Source organism: Vulpes lagopus, chromosome 7, assembly GCF_018345385.1.
Source record: "Vulpes lagopus strain Blue_001 chromosome 7, ASM1834538v1, whole genome shotgun sequence".
In the NCBI taxonomy this organism is placed as follows: domain Eukaryota; kingdom Metazoa; phylum Chordata; class Mammalia; order Carnivora; family Canidae; genus Vulpes; species Vulpes lagopus.
Window position 1 is genome coordinate 65,793,234 of NC_054830.1, and position 15,363 is coordinate 65,808,596.

The following is a 15,363-nucleotide window of genomic DNA, read 5'->3' on the forward strand; positions in this document are numbered from 1 at the left end:
AAGGTCAAGAAATGGAATCAGCTCAGATGTGCTTCAACAGATGAAGTTAAATAAACTAGGATATACTCACAGATTACTCCTGTTATATGAAACAACCTAGATGAATCTCCATGCTTATTGGAAAAAACCAATCTCGGGATCCCTGGGTGGCGCAGCGGTTTGGCGCCTGCCTTTGGCCCAGGGCGCGATCCTGGAGACCCAGGATAGAGTCCCACGTCGGGCTCCCGGTGCATGGAGCCTGCTTCTCCCTCTGCCTATGTCTCTGCCTCTCTCTCTCTCTGTGACTATCATAAATAAATAAAAAAATTAAAAAAAAATATTTAAGAAAAAACCAATCTCAGGCTCCTGGGTGGCTCATTTGGTTAGGTATCTGTCTTTAGCTCAGGTCACGATCCCAGGGTCCTGAGATCAAGCCCACGTTGGGCTCCCTGCTCTGTGGGGGGGTGGGGGTGGGTCTACTTCTCCCCTGCCCTCTGCCCCTCCTCCCTGCTTGTGTTCTCTCTCAAACAAATAGATATTTTTTAAAAATTTTCTCAAAGAGGGATCCCTGGGTGGCGCAGCGGTTTGGCGCCTGCCTTTGGCCCAGGGTGCGATCCTGGAGACCCGGGATCGAATCCCACATCAGGCTCCTGGTGCATGGAGCCTGCTTCTCCCTCTGCCTGTGTCTCTGCCTCTCTCTCTCTCTGTCTTTCATGAATAAATAAATAAAATCTAAAAAAGAAAAAAAAATATGCTGGCAGGATGCAAGCAGACTAGAACGGCTGGTAGAAACAGGAACATACATAGGTGATAAAATGTACTGTGCTGATCCTAATACACACAAATGTACACTAATACACCTGACAATCTGAATATCTGTAGTGGATTGTACCAAAACCAATGTATTCATTTATTAGGGCTACCATAACAAAATACTAGATTGGGTGACTTAAATAACAGAAATTCATTTTCTCAAGTCTGGAGGCTAGAAATCCCAAGATGAAGGTGTCAGCAGGTTTGGTTTCTTCTGCAGCCTCCCCCTGGCTTCCAGATAGCCAAGTTCTCGCTGTGTCCTCACATGGTCTTTCCTCTATACATAACATCTCTGGTGTCTCTTTCTACATCCAAACGTCCTCCTCTTACAAGTACAGCAGTCAGATTGGATTAGGACCACCCTAAAAGCCTTAACTTAATAAGCTCTTCAAAGGCCCTACCACCAAATACAGTCATATTCTGAGGTACTGGGGGTTCAGACTTCAACATATGAATCTGGGGGTAATACAATTCAGTCCAGAACAATTAATATCCTGTTGTGATGCTGTTAATATAGTTTTACAAAATCTTCCCATTTGAGGAAACTGGGCAAGTAGGCAAAAAATCTATTCTTTCTTGTAACTGCAAGCAAATCTACAATTATTCCAATGGAAAAACAAACACATGGATGAGAACAATAGGATAACAAAAGACAAGATGTTCAACAAAATTAGGTGATGAGGTAACCCCCTGAACCCCAGATGAGTGGGCAAAACTAAAACACACACACCAAAAAAACAGAACTCAGGATCAGCAACTGGGCAGATGAGAGGAGAAAGAAGAGGCTTCTGATGTGAAGATGGTGAACAAGAAATTACCAACAATCACTCTCAAAAAGAGAAGACCCACTGGGGTGAAACTGGATCCAGAAAAGTAAAGTTTGGCTTCTAGGGAAGACAAGACCTGGTAAGAAAACTGTTGGAATTAATATCGAAATCAGCTGGCTCAGCTGGTAGAGTATATAACTCTTGATCTTGGGGGTGTAAATTTAAGCCCTACATTGGGTATAAAGATTACTTTAAAAATAAAATCTTGAAGGGTGCCTGGGTGCCTCAGTCAGTCAAATGTCTGCCTTCAGCTCAGGTCATGAACCCAGGATCCTGGGATCAAGCCCCACATCAGGCTCTCTGCTCAGTGGGGAGTCTGCTTCTCCCTCTGCCCCTCCCTGCTCTAATGGTCACTCGCTCTCTCTTGCCCTCTCTCTCTCTCACACAAATAAATGGATAAAATCTTTTTAAAAATAAATAAATAAAATAAAATACAAATCAAACAGAGAGGCATTAATAGGGATAAATGAGAGACCCAAAGGAAGTCAATCTCAGAGAATAACAAAAAGGAGACTAAACTAAAAAAGACATTTTTCTTCCTTTATGTTGAAATAAGATATACAATCAGGGGTCGGTTAAGTGTTTCTTGATTTCAGCTCAGATCATGATCTCAGTGTTCTAGGATTGAGTCCCACCAGGCTCCACACTCAACAAGGAGCCTGCTTGAGGATTCTCTCTCTCTCTGCCTTTCTGCCTGCTTACATGTGCTCTAAAATAAATGAATGAATGAATGAATGAATGAGAAAGAAAGACACCTAGATAGTGTGAAGAAAGAAAGAAAGAAAGAAAGAAAGAAAGACAGACATGCACGCACCTAATATGGCACAATCAGCTGAGCAACCAATTCTTGGTTTTAGCTCAGGTCATGATCTCAGGGCCTGAGACTGAACTCCCAGTTAGGCTCCATGGTCAGCTCAGAGTCTGTGTGAGATTCTCTCTCCTTGTCCCTCTGCCCCTCCTACTTGTGCTTGCTTTCTCCTGCCCTCTAAAATAAATAAATCTTAAAATATATATGTATATTTATATATAACATACTATCAAAAAAAAAGGAGAAATAATAAGTGAACAACTTGTTGATATTTCACAATTTCACAAACAGGACATATATATGTAACCAGCAACCAGATCAAGGAACAGAGCATTATCAGCACCCCAGAAGCCTCTACTTTCTCCTTCTAGTCACTATTTCCTCAAGGTTCTGGCTTCTAACAGAAATAACTGATTTTGCCTGCTTGGAGATTTTATATACGTGGAGGCACACAGTTCAAACTCATGCACCTGGCTTCTTTAGCTCCACATTGGTCTGTGAGATTCATATATACTATTGCATGTAGTTACAGATTGTTTATTCTCATTGCTCCACAGTATTCCACTGTATGAATATAGAACAATTTATCCATTCTGATTCAGTTTCCTACTGTTGTGTAACAACCCTAAAATTTTGTTACTTAAAATAATTTCTCATTTCTCACAATTCTGTGGGTTATCTGCCCAGTTTTTCTCCTGGCTTTACCTGGACTTGTTTATGTGGCTACTTTTAGCTGCAGGATCAAGTGAGCTTGGAGGTCAAAATGGTCTTACCTACCTGGCAATAAGTGCTGATCATTAGCGGGGGTGCCTCAATTTTTTTCCACCTGACCTCTCCTACTTGAGTTCTTCTTTCTATTATTGTCTCAAGGCAGTATTTCTCTCCAATGTGTATGCATTTATCAAGCTTCTTATCTGCTGCATCACACCTGCCTAATGTCCTACTGGCCCAAGTAAGGTACATGGTGAAAATCAGAATCATTGTACAAAGGGACAACACAAGGCACAGACACCATGAGATGTCATTTACTTGAGGCCATCCATGTAACATCTACTACATATTATACTGATGGTCATTTGGGCAGACTTCAGTTTTGGCGCTATTATAAGCAGTACTATGAACATTCTAGTACATTTATTTTGGTAAGCATGTATCTTTGAGTGGAATTACTGGGCCATAAAATATGCAAATGCATAGCTTTAGTAAATACTGCCAAACAGCTTTCCAAATTGCTTGTATCCATTTTTTTTAATATTTTATTTATCTGTTTGTTTGAGAAATGGAGAGCAAGCAGGGAGAGAGGAGAAACAGACAGGGAGAGGGAAGGAATCTCAAACAGACTCTGCACTGAGTGCCAAGCCCAATGCAGGGCTCAATCTCACAACCCTGAGACCATGACCTAAGCCCAAACCATGAACTGGATGCTCAACCAAGTCACCCAAATGCCCCTCCATTTATATTTCTTTCTCCATTTGCACTTCCAATAGCAGTGCTTGAGAACTCCAGTTACAATACATTCTCACCAACATCTGATATTTTTCATCTTTTTCATTTAGCCCTTCTAGTGGGTATGTAATGGTATCTCACTCTAATTTTAACTGAGTGGCAATATTTTTAATATTTCACATAAGCAACAAAGGAAAAAATTTCAAACCAAGAAACTAAAAAAACTACCTTGATCTACTTCCACCTCCATCACAGAAACCTTCTCCTAAAGTATAAGTAAATCCTTCTAATTTAGGGACACCTGGGTGGCTCAGTGGTTGAGCATCTGCCTCCAGCTCAGGGCATGGTCCTGGAGTCCCAGAAACAAGTCCTGCATCAGGTTCCCCTCGCGGAGCCTGCTTCTCCCTCTGCCTACATCTCTGCCTCTCCCTCTGTGTCTTTCATGATTAAATAAATAAAATCTTTTTAAGAATCCATCTAATTTAAACATGAACAAGAGTAAAGAATGCAATCTAATCCTATGTGAGGGACTGTGAGAAAAAGATGGAAAGAACCAAATAAGGTACCAATAGTCAATGAAGGCACATCAAAAATATGGCCATAAAGTAGATGAGAACAGTAGCACAATATTTCAATATTAAAAGAAATTAAGGGGGGAATCCCTGGATGGCTCAGCAATTTAGCGCCTGCCTTCGGCCCAGGGCATAGTCCTGGAGTCTCGGGATCAAATCCCACATCAGGTTCCCTGCATGGAGCCTGCTTCTCTCTCTGCCTCTGTGTGTGTGTGTGTGTGTGTGTGTGTGTGTGTGTGTGTCTGTGTGTCTCATGAATAAATAACATCTTGTAAAAAAAATAAAGAAATTAAGAAAATGAGAGAGCTATAAAATAAAAGTATATATCAAAAACAGAAAAGCAAAAAAAAAAAAAAAGAGAGAGAGAGAGAGAGAAAGACAAGAGCCATACAAGAACTTTTACAAAGAGAAATGATAGAATTCAGGACAGACTAGGAAAGAAAAAAAATTCAGAAAGGAAGACAAAACTGGACTTAATAGATACCACAGAAACTGCTTGATAAAGGATAAAAGGGGAAAAAAAGAAAAATAAAAGAAATATTTAAAAAGATAAAAATAATTTGAAGAAAGGTATAGATATAAAAGGCAAAGAAGATCCAACATACATGCAACAGGAGACCCTCAAAAAAGAAAATGAAAGCACTAAAACAGATTAAATACTAAAACCTTTCATTGATGAAAATATTTATGAAAAAATATTTAAGCCAACATTATAAAATCCACCTTGTATTATCTGGAAAAAATTAATAGAAAATAGTCGATACATACTCTAGGAAAATTACTAGGCTTTAAAGATGAAGAAAAAAGCCCTTTGGGCATCTAAGAGAAAGATGGAGTCACTTTAAAAAAAGAACATCATAGTGGTGTTAGACTCTGATGACAACACTTTTTATCAGAATACAATAGAGTAGGACTCAGCAAACTACGCCTTGTGCACCAAATCCAGCCCACTGTCTGGTTCTGTAAATCAAGTTTTACTAAGCACAGTCATGCTTGTTCATTTACATACTCTACATGGCTGCTTTGGACTGAAGTGGCACAGTTACATAATTGTGACAGTGACCCATGTTCCACAAAGCCTAAAATAATTACCATTTGGCCTTTCACAGAAAAGGTCTGCCAAACCCTACAACAGAGTAACATATTTAAGAGATCTGAAGAAAGAAAATGTGAGCCAAGTACTTAAATTCAGCAACACTGGCCTCCAAGTATAAAACCACAGATAAACAGTTTTAAGCATGAAAGACAGGATACATTATTCACATGAGCCATTTATGAGGATTCAAAAGAGCTTCAGAGTATCAAAAGGATTATTACAGAAGCCTTAGCATAAGGACTTGTGTTGTGCTTTGAGTAAATTCAACTATAGAACCAAGACCATAGGTGTAGGTGACAGTATGTGATTTGTATGGAGGCGAACAGAACTGAGAAATCTTAGGAAGTAGGAATAAAGTAGTGTAGGGCCTTCATTGTATCACACATATGGGATGAAGTAAGTATGTATGTTATGTATAAAAGACAAGGAGTGGAGGAAAAGGTTTTTTCAGGGACACCTGGGTGGCTCAGTTGGTTGAACATCCAACTCCTGATTTCCACTGGGGTCATGATCTCAGGGACCTGGGATGGAGTCCCACTTCAGGCTCTGCACTTAGAAGCCAAATCGTTTTCCCTCCAAATTCATACACTTAAGTCCTAATAATACCCAGTACTTCAAAATGAGACAATACTTGGAGACAGGGCCTTTAAAGAGGTAATTAAGGTAAAACAAGATGTTTTGGGTGAGTTCTAAGGCTATGGATAGATATGTTATAAGAAGAGATTAGGACACAGACAGGCACAGAGTGAAAATATCTGAGGAAGACTGAAATCGAAAGTCAAGAAGAGAGGCCTTAGAAGAACCCAACTCTGCCAACATCCTGAACTGGGACTTCTAAGGCTCCAGACTGTGAGAAAATTTTGTTGTTTAAGCTACCCAGTCTGTCATACTTTGTTATGACAGCCCTTGTTAACTATACAGGCTGGGGAGAGGAAGTTGTTCTGGCTGAGGCGGAGTTCACAAACACTGTTAATTCTGCCCCAGAAGTATAAAGTCTCAGAAAAGTAGAGCTTTTGATATGTGGTGGTTATGCCTTAAATTATGTAATGATTTAAAAATTTTAAATACGGGTGCCTGGCTGGCTCAGTCAGGAGAGCACATGACTCTTGATCTCAGGGTCATAAATAAGGGTCGTGAGTACAAGCCCCATGTTGGGCATGGAGCCTTTAAAAAAAAAGGCAAAATTTTAAAAAAAATTTAAGAGTAAATACTTACAAGAGAAAACTGAAGGGGCACAATATTTGCAACTTGAAAAGGCCAGAAAAGTTTAAAGTAGTGTCAGTTTTGAGAAAAACCAAGAAGAAAACCTAAACAAGATATATTCTATTCCTAATTTTTAGTAAAATTAACTAAAAGGGTAAATAAATAATCCAAAAACAATCCTGCTAAGCAAGGGAAAGTAATGGAAGCAACTCTGGATAATCTTTAGAATTCAAATTAACTTTTTTTTTTTTTAAGTAAGCTCTATGCGCAACATGTGGCTCCAGCTCATGACCCTGAGAGCAAGAGCCACACGTTCTACCAACTAACCCAGCCAGCTGCCCCTCAAATTAACCTAAATTTTTTTTTAGGGACACCTGAGTGGCTCAGTTGGCTGAGCGTCCAACTCTTGATTTCCACGGGGGTCATGATCTCAGGGACCTGGGATGGAGTCCCACCTCAGGCTCGGCACTCAGGAGACAGTCCACCTGAAGATTCTCTCCCTCCGCCCTTCCGCCTGCACACACGATCTCTCACTCTCCATGATCTCTCTGTGAAATAGATAAATCTTTCTTTAAAAATTTAACAGAATTCCTGATGATCAACAAACAAAAACATTTTCATGCATCAAATGAAAAAATATTTTCAATGGGAATTAATGGAATTCTGGTTCACTGTAAATTTTTTAACAAACAGGTAATAATTACTAGCAATTGCACATATATTATTTCTTGTCCTGCACCTAGAGCTATAGAGGCCATAGATTTCCAGAGGAGAGTCAGATGGAGGGGAAAGCTATTCTCCAATTTGTTGCTACGTAAGAGAGACTTGCTCCCTGGTTCTGAGCAGGCCAAAAGTCAGGCAGATCAGAGAGAAAATAGCTAGACAAATGCATCATTTTACAGTAAGACTTTTAATGTTTTTAAAAGTTGCTTAAATATTTTAATGTCTTTTTAAAGCTTTTAAAAGTTGTTTCTTTTTTTTACCACTTTTTTTTTTAAGTAGGCTCCAAACCCAGCACAGAGCCCAACACAGGGCCCAGACCCACGACCCTCAGATCAAGCCGAGACAAAATCAAGAGTCCAACTCTCAACTGACCGAGCTACCCAAGCACCCCTAAAAGCTGTGTTTCACATGAAGTTGCACAATTTATCTTTAGCAACATATATGATGTTACTTTTCTTTCAATACAGAAGATCCAGTTACTGACATCCTAGACAATATCTCTTTGCTTTATTAAAGTATGATGAAGTGTTCTGAGACACATCTTCTTTGTCACTAGAACCATCGGTATTACCAATATGGAATAGTAAAAAAGCTCTCCAACTACTTAAGACTTTACAAAACACGCTTGAATATTGCTGCATAATTTGTCTTTCCCCAGAAAAGCATATTAAACTGTGTTGACATTGGATACAAAATAAAATTCAAAAATTCGCATCTCGAGTACTTTTGGTTTCTTGACCTTTATTTGAATTTGAGACTAAGCTTTACCAAACAACAGAATTTACACTGTAACTAGCCAACCACAGTCCTCATTATGGAATCTATGCAGTACATCTGTTACCTAGGAAACAGACCAGAGCACAGGCAGAGTGCAATTTCTGTATAGCAAAAGAATTCTCCAATCATGCTGGTAAATAAAGTCCATAAATCAACTAATCAGAAGCAAAGTCAAGAAGCATCACAGAAGAGTTAAGCTCTATGGAAACTTTTTTAAAGGAAAAAAAGAAACCTGTGGGGCTTCTTCGGGCAACTATGTAGATCTCTTAAGTAAATATTATGAGCAGGTTTCTTTACAAACACAAACTGTCAGAAAATAAACTGTTCAAAATAAATGGCTTCTCTCCAATCTACAGCTTCTCTATTTTTGACAGTATTTAAGAGAAAAAGCTTCTTCAGAGCCAGCCTCGTACATCTGGTAGTAGAATATTAATCCAAGAATGAATGCCACATTTTCCAAGAGCAGCGTGAGTTTATGCTGCTCTTAAACAATGCAGGATGATAAAGGCTGGAAGAGAGGTCACTGTCCACACTTCTCACAGTCCCATCTGCTTCCACAGCAGACTATAAAAAAAAAAAACTTCATGAAAAAGAAGGATTTGAAACTCACCGATCTATTACAAAGAATAAAATTGTTACTTTTCAGCTTTCCATTTGGTTATGACTAATAATACTAGTCCTCTGAGGGTTCCAGGTTAACCTAAAATGGCCATTTTGAGTTTCCTTTAATGGTACCACATTGATAACAAGCAGGAAAAGTCTGCAGATTTTCAAGTCTATCAAACATAACTGGACAGCTTAGTGTTGTTTAAAAAAAAGAAACCAGCAAATGTCAGTTTATATTGCTCATCTATACTCAAAATCCAACTCTACTAATTCAGAATTTCTGGAAGTAACATTTGTCATATCAAAGGTATCAGAAAAAAGTCTCAACCATGAAGAGTGAAAAATAATGTATACCCCTTCCTAACCACCAACATACAAGAAGAGAAATCAGCTGAAAATATGTAAGGTTCTCTGGACTGCTTCGGGCTACACAAAAAAATACTGTTTATTATACAAAAACAAAAAAATGAATACCCATATATCAGAGCCAAAAACAAAAACAAACTAGGTGTTACCTCTTAGCCAGCCCATGGGAAGACACTACACTGCCAATCCCAGAAAACTGTTAGGCATAACTACAAGTTGCCAAGCAATTCTCAACACAGACCACACTCTCTCAATATTTAATTTACACGGTGACTCTTTGTTAAACCTCATCCCTCTGATTGACAGACCTACAGATAAATACATAAACAATTCAAGTTATTAGCTTATCTTTTTAAAAATTCCTAAGCACTGGGCAGCCCCGGTGGCCCAGCGGTTTAGCGCGGCCGGCAGCCCGGGGTGTGATCCTGGGGACTCGGTATCGAGTCCCACATCGGGCTCCCGGCATGGAGCCTGCTTCTCCCTCTGCCTGTGTCTCTGCCTCTCTCGCTGTCTTTCATAAATAAATAAAATCTTTAAAAAAAAAATCCTAAGAACTGATAAAGAGTGTGTGTAATCAAATAGCTGGAACTCTGGGAGTGTTTTCCGACTCCATCCCACCATTCCTAATAAAGCCTGAACAAATTTCAATACCTATGCTCTTTGGGCCATCCTTACCAGAAAAAGAAAGTGGAATCTTGCTCAAGGGCCTACTAGTGCCTTGCACTGAAACCTATATGCCCTCTACATTCATTCAGCTAATCTAGAAAGGAAGTCAAAACATGAATAAAATTTGATCAGTTCAAAGGGACTGGTAAGATTGTTAGATTAGATGTAGCGTCTTCTAAGTTTTAAGTGTACAAAAATGTACAGCCCAGATACTTACAACGTTGGGCATGCAATAATAATAATAATCTGTTAATGTAACTAGGGCAAACATCTAGGCTAATTTTTTCTTCTGGAAAAAAAATGACTCTTTTTGGCACACTGAAGCTCTCCTCTTCATAATGACAAAAATCATTTTGCCTAATCAAAACTGTATTAACATTGTACATTGCTTTCTGATGAATTTCTGTATCCTACTTGATGAAGATTTAAATAAATTCTTTTCCACCGCAATGTTTTTCAGATGTTTAAGAAAGCTGCTTCCTACATACAACTCCACCTATACGACCTGAGTGCACCCAAAACTATTTTTTCAGTCTCCTTGATAACCATCAGATTTAAATTTGTCCATGTGGATTCTCACACGACAGGAAAGAGAGAGAGAGAGAAAAAAAAAAAAAGGTCTCCAGAAGTGAGCCCTAGACTGAGATTCATACAAAGATATAAATTTGTGCCTGCATTAAAAATGTGAATCTGTAAAATCAAGTTTCTGGGTGCTCATTCAACTTCATTTACAATTTGGATACCTACCAATACACATCAGCTCTTCACAAGAAACTCAACCAGATGAATAACAGAAGTCGGAAATATCACCTACGCTACTTTGCAAAAAACTATTTCCACCATGTACGACCCAATCGTGGGGTTTTATAGAGAGAGAGAGGGAATAGACACACGGAATAAAAGAAGGAAATCACAATCACGGGGGGGGGGGGGGGAATCAGTTCTAACATTTATGTTCTCCTCCCTGTGCTGTGGAAGACCTCAGGCTCTAAACCAGCAAAAAATAAAGGTTTTAGCCTGCACGGGAAGCTGGATATTGATTGCACTTGCACTTAACCTCCACCGTGGAGGCTGTCAGCCCGCACCTGACTCGCTTGGTAACTGTTTACCTAACAGGTAGGAGACTGTCTTGCTAATCCTAAGGAGTCTGGGAAATAACAAAACTTTATCATCAAACTTTAAATTTGTGCATGTACATATATATATATGTATAAGTAAAAAGAAAACCAAAAGGTAAAAATCCCAGCCAGGCTCATCTTCGATTTGCCTGTAAGTCCCTGCCTAACCTTAGAAAGAAGAGGAGGAGGGGGAGGGGGAGGGGGAGGGGGAGGAGGGGGAAGAGGGGGAGGAGGGGGAGGGGGAGGAGAGGCAGCACCTGAACACCGACTCGGCCCGCGAGCGCGGCTGGGGCCGGGGGGCCGGGGGGCCGGGGGCCGGGGGCCGGGGGCCAGGCTGCTCGCAGCCCGGTGGGGTCGCGGGGCCCGGGAACCCGCACGCGTGGGCCGCGGCCTCGGCGGGGGGGGCGCGGGGGGCGCGGGGGCCTCCCGCGGACGCCGCCTCCGTTAGAGACAATAAATAAGGGGCCGGAGCGCCGCTCGCCCCTGCACGGCCGCGCCTCCCGCCGGCGGAACAAGTCGGGCAGAGCCCCGAGCCGCCTCCCGCCTCCCGCCTCCCGCCTCCCGCCTGCGCCTCAACACTTGGAAACTACGAGGGCCGACGGCTCCTTCTCCTTCCCGCCCTCCTGCCCCCTCCGGACAGACCCGGGGCGGGCGCGGGGGAGCCGGACCACGCAGCGCGGCGGCGGCGGCGGCGGCGGGGGATGCTGCGCGGGGCCGGCCCCGCTCGGAGCCCGGAGCCCGGGTCCCCCCGCGCCCCGCGCCCCGCCGCTGCCCTGACGGGCTCCCGGCCTCCCCCCCCCCCCCGCCAGGAGACAAAAGAGGGTTCAGCCGGGTCAGCGCTCGGCGCCGCGGCGCAGGCAGCGCGGACCCCAGCGCGGCCGCCCCCCACACAAAGGGGCTCCCGGCCCAGGGCGCAGCGTCGGCGCGCTCGTGCTCGTCCCCGCCCCGCGGCTCTCACCCACCTGCAGGTGTCTGTGCGTCTGTCCATAGGAACGCGGGCGGCGGCGGGGGGGCCGGGGGGCCCGGGCTGGACGGGGCGGGACCGAGGGGCGGGAGGGAGGGAAGGCGGCCGGAGGGCCGGGCGCGGAGGCAGGGAGCGCGGGGAGGGCGCCGGGCGGGCGGCGGGCGGGGGCGGGGGCGCGGGCGGGGGCGGGGGCCGGGGCGCCAGCCTGGCTCTGCGACCGGCGCGCGCCGCTCCGTGCGCCCCGGGCTCCGCGCGCCCGGCTCGGAGCTCGGAGCGCGGAGCGCGGCGGGCGGGGGGCGGGGCGCGGGCGGGGCGGGGCCGGCGGGCGGGCGGGGCGGGGGCTCGGACCCGGGCTCCAGCCGGCACCGGAAGCGCGCCGCGGGCCGCGAGACCCACAGGAAGTGTGTAACGACACCGCCCGCGGAGCGCTCCGAGCTCGCGGCCGCCGCTGCCCGCGGAGGTGCGCCCCGACCTTCCCCGCCGCGCCGGCGCGCACGGGCTCGCCCTCCGCGCCCAGGCAGGTGCGGCCGGCGCCGCGTGCGGGGGGGGCCGGGCCGGTGACCCCCGCCCCCCGAGCCCCGGGGACCGTCCCCCAGGCGCCAGGTGCAGCCCCGGCCGGTGACCGCCCCCCCCCGAGCCCCGGGGAGCGTCCCCCAGGCGCCAGGTGCAGCCCCGGCCGGTGACCCCACGCCCCCCCCCCCCCCGAGCCCCGGGGAACGTCCTCCAGGCGCCAGGTGCAGCCCCGGCCGGTGACCCCACGCCCCCCCGAGCCCCGGGGAGCGTCCCCCAGGCGCCAGGTGCAGCCCCGGCCGGTGACCCCACGTCCCCGCCCCCCCCGAGCCCCGGGGACCGTCCCCCAGGCGCCAGGTGCAGCCCCGGCCGGTGACCCCCGCCCCCCCGAGCCCCGGGGAGCGTCCCCCAGGCGCCAGGTGCAGCCCCGGCCGGTGACCCCCGCCCCCCCGAGCCCCGGGGAGCGTCCCCCAGGCGCCAGCTGCAGCCCCGGCCGGTGACCCCCGCCCCCCCCCCCGCGAGCCCCGGGGAGCGTCCCCCAGGCGCCAGCTGCAGCCCCGGCCGGTGACCCCACGCCCCCCCCCCGCGAGCCCCGGGGAGCGTCCCCCAGGCGCCAGCTGCAGCCCCGGCCGGTGACCCCACGCTCCCCCCCGAGCCCCGGGAGCGTCCCCCAGGCGCCAGCTGCAGCCCCGGCCGGTGACCCCACGCCCCCCCCCCCGAGCCCCGGGGACCGTCCCCCAGGCGCCAGGTGCAGCCCCGGCCGGTGACCCCCCCCCCGAGCCCCGGGGACCGTTCACCAGGCGCCAGGTGCAGCCCCGGCCGGTGACCCCACGCCCCCCCGAGCCCCGGGGACCGTTCACCAGGCGCCAGGTGCAGCTCCGGGCCGGACCCTTTGCCGCCCGCTGTAGCACCTGTCCTAAGGCGCGGAGCACCGGCACGTCTACATCCAGGTGCGGGAACACCTCCTGCTCGCGGGCAACCCAGTCACCGCTGCCCAGTGGAAGTTCCCAGACCAACTACCGCACTCGCGTCCATCCCATGGGTGGGGGGGGGCATGACACCCAAAACACACGAGGACCACAGAGGCAGGCACTGATTCCCCGCCCCCCTACGCACCTCGGGACCACAAGGGGCAAGGCTGGCGCCCCCCACCTTATTTTACGTAGCAAACGCAGCACTTTCTGTATGTGAGCGTCTCTAGGTGCTTAGGGACTATGCAGCTGCTTAATCCTAAGAACTCTATGCAGTGGGTGTTAGCACTGCCCGATTATGGATGAGGAAACTGAAGCGGAGAGGACTTAAGACACTTGCCCAGGATCACAGAGTAGCTGGAGGAACCCGGATTCGTCCCAGGCAGTTTGACGCCAGATTCCATGCTCTTAACTTCCTTTCTATTTACGGTAATAGGTAGCTCCAAAATAATAATAATAATGGCAAGTAAATAATATTTAAAGCACATCTGATTAGCCATATGTGGTGCTCACAGCCTGGCCTCACCCCACTGTGACCAGGGAACCTGAGCCCCTCTTGCCCTTGGGGTATATCAGGAGAGAGAAGAATAAGAAGAGAAAGAGACTACCGACTTTTGAATAAAAAAAAGGATTGAAAATGAGTGGGAAATATCAGAGAGGGAGACAGAACATGAGAGACTCCTAACTCTGGGAAACGAACAAGGGGTGGTGGAAGGGGAGGTGGGCGGGGGGAGGGGGTGACTGGGTGACAGGCACTGAGAGGGGCACTTGATGGGGTGAGCACTGGGTGTTATGCTATATGTTGGCAAATTGAACTCCAATAAAAAAAAAAATTAAAAAAAGGATTCTTAACACCTTGCTCTGTCAACACTCCTCCTGGTCTAGGCTGAATTTAAAAAAAAAAAAACTATCTAAACATTTTTGACAAAATAATTATTGTCCAAAAAAAAGTTAATTGCCATATATTTCAAATATATAATCCTGTGGAGAAAAGTGGAACCCTCAGCAAGTTGGTGGAAATGTAAATGGTGCAGCTGCCATAGAAAACAGTATGGGGGGGTCTTCAAAAATAATAAGATTATGATTCAGAAATCCCACTTCTGGGTATATATCTAGCAATTGAAGCAGGAATTTGAAGAGAAATCTGCACACCCATGTTCACTGCAGCATATTCACAATGGCCAAGAGGTGGAAGCTGCCCAAATGTCCATAGATGTGATGGAGAACAGGGGGCTAGCTGAGGACAAAGCACATGACAAGCCCTTGAAACAGGCAGAGGGACCTTCCTGGACAGACTCAGCTGCCTCGAGGGTCATACTTTCCTCAGGACAAAAGGCAATCTCAGCCCGATCCTCAGGACCCCGTGAGTCTACTTTAACATGTAAAAATTCCTTTAGAAATTTCCCTTTATCTCTAACCCCCAAGACACGTGTGGGCGATCATCCCCCAAGCACGTGGCTCACGGATACACATCTGAGGGGCTCATGACTCAGGCTTTATTAGACCGTAGGGAGTGACCTTTTCCCAACAATACCAAGCCCCTCAAGGTCCTGGAAACCTTGCTTCCAGAATCCCTTAGAGAGCAGCTCCCCAAACCCCTCCCGACTCCCAGGTACATAACCAGCCTCCCCTCACAGGCCGGGGGCAGCAGCTCTCCCTGCCCAGGGGTCCTGGCCCCAGGCTTTAATAAAACCACCAATTTGCACCCAGGACACCTCGAGAATTCCTTCCTGGTCATCGGCTCCAGACCTCACCCCACCAAACCTCACCTGTGTTCCAAAACTTCATCAGATGGATGAATGGATAAACAAAACATGGTATATACATATAAGAGAATATTATTCAGACTTAAATTTCTTTCTTAAAGAAATCTTATCATATGCTACAACATGGATGAATCTTGAGGACATTCTGCTGA

The 15,363-nt window shown here is 46.6% G+C and overlaps 1 protein-coding gene across 3 annotated transcripts in view; it reads right to left on the reverse strand.

Moving 5' to 3' along the window:
• Positions 1–12,047, reverse strand: part of KIAA1958 (KIAA1958 ortholog) — a 148,066-nt gene extending 136,019 nt beyond the window's left edge. Inside the window, exons 1-2 of one of the 3 annotated variants that reach the window (XM_041760451.1) lie at positions 11,963–12,016; positions 7,200–7,292 (exon numbers count right to left, since the gene is read on the reverse strand). The gene's annotated coding sequence lies outside the window, so the exon portion shown is untranslated. Of the gene's footprint in view, positions 1–7,199; positions 7,293–11,962 lie in introns of all 3 variants that reach the window. The other 2 variants (XM_041760450.1, XM_041760447.1) reach the window with 2 other exon arrangements.
• Between the last annotated feature and the right edge of the window lie 3,316 nt (positions 12,048–15,363).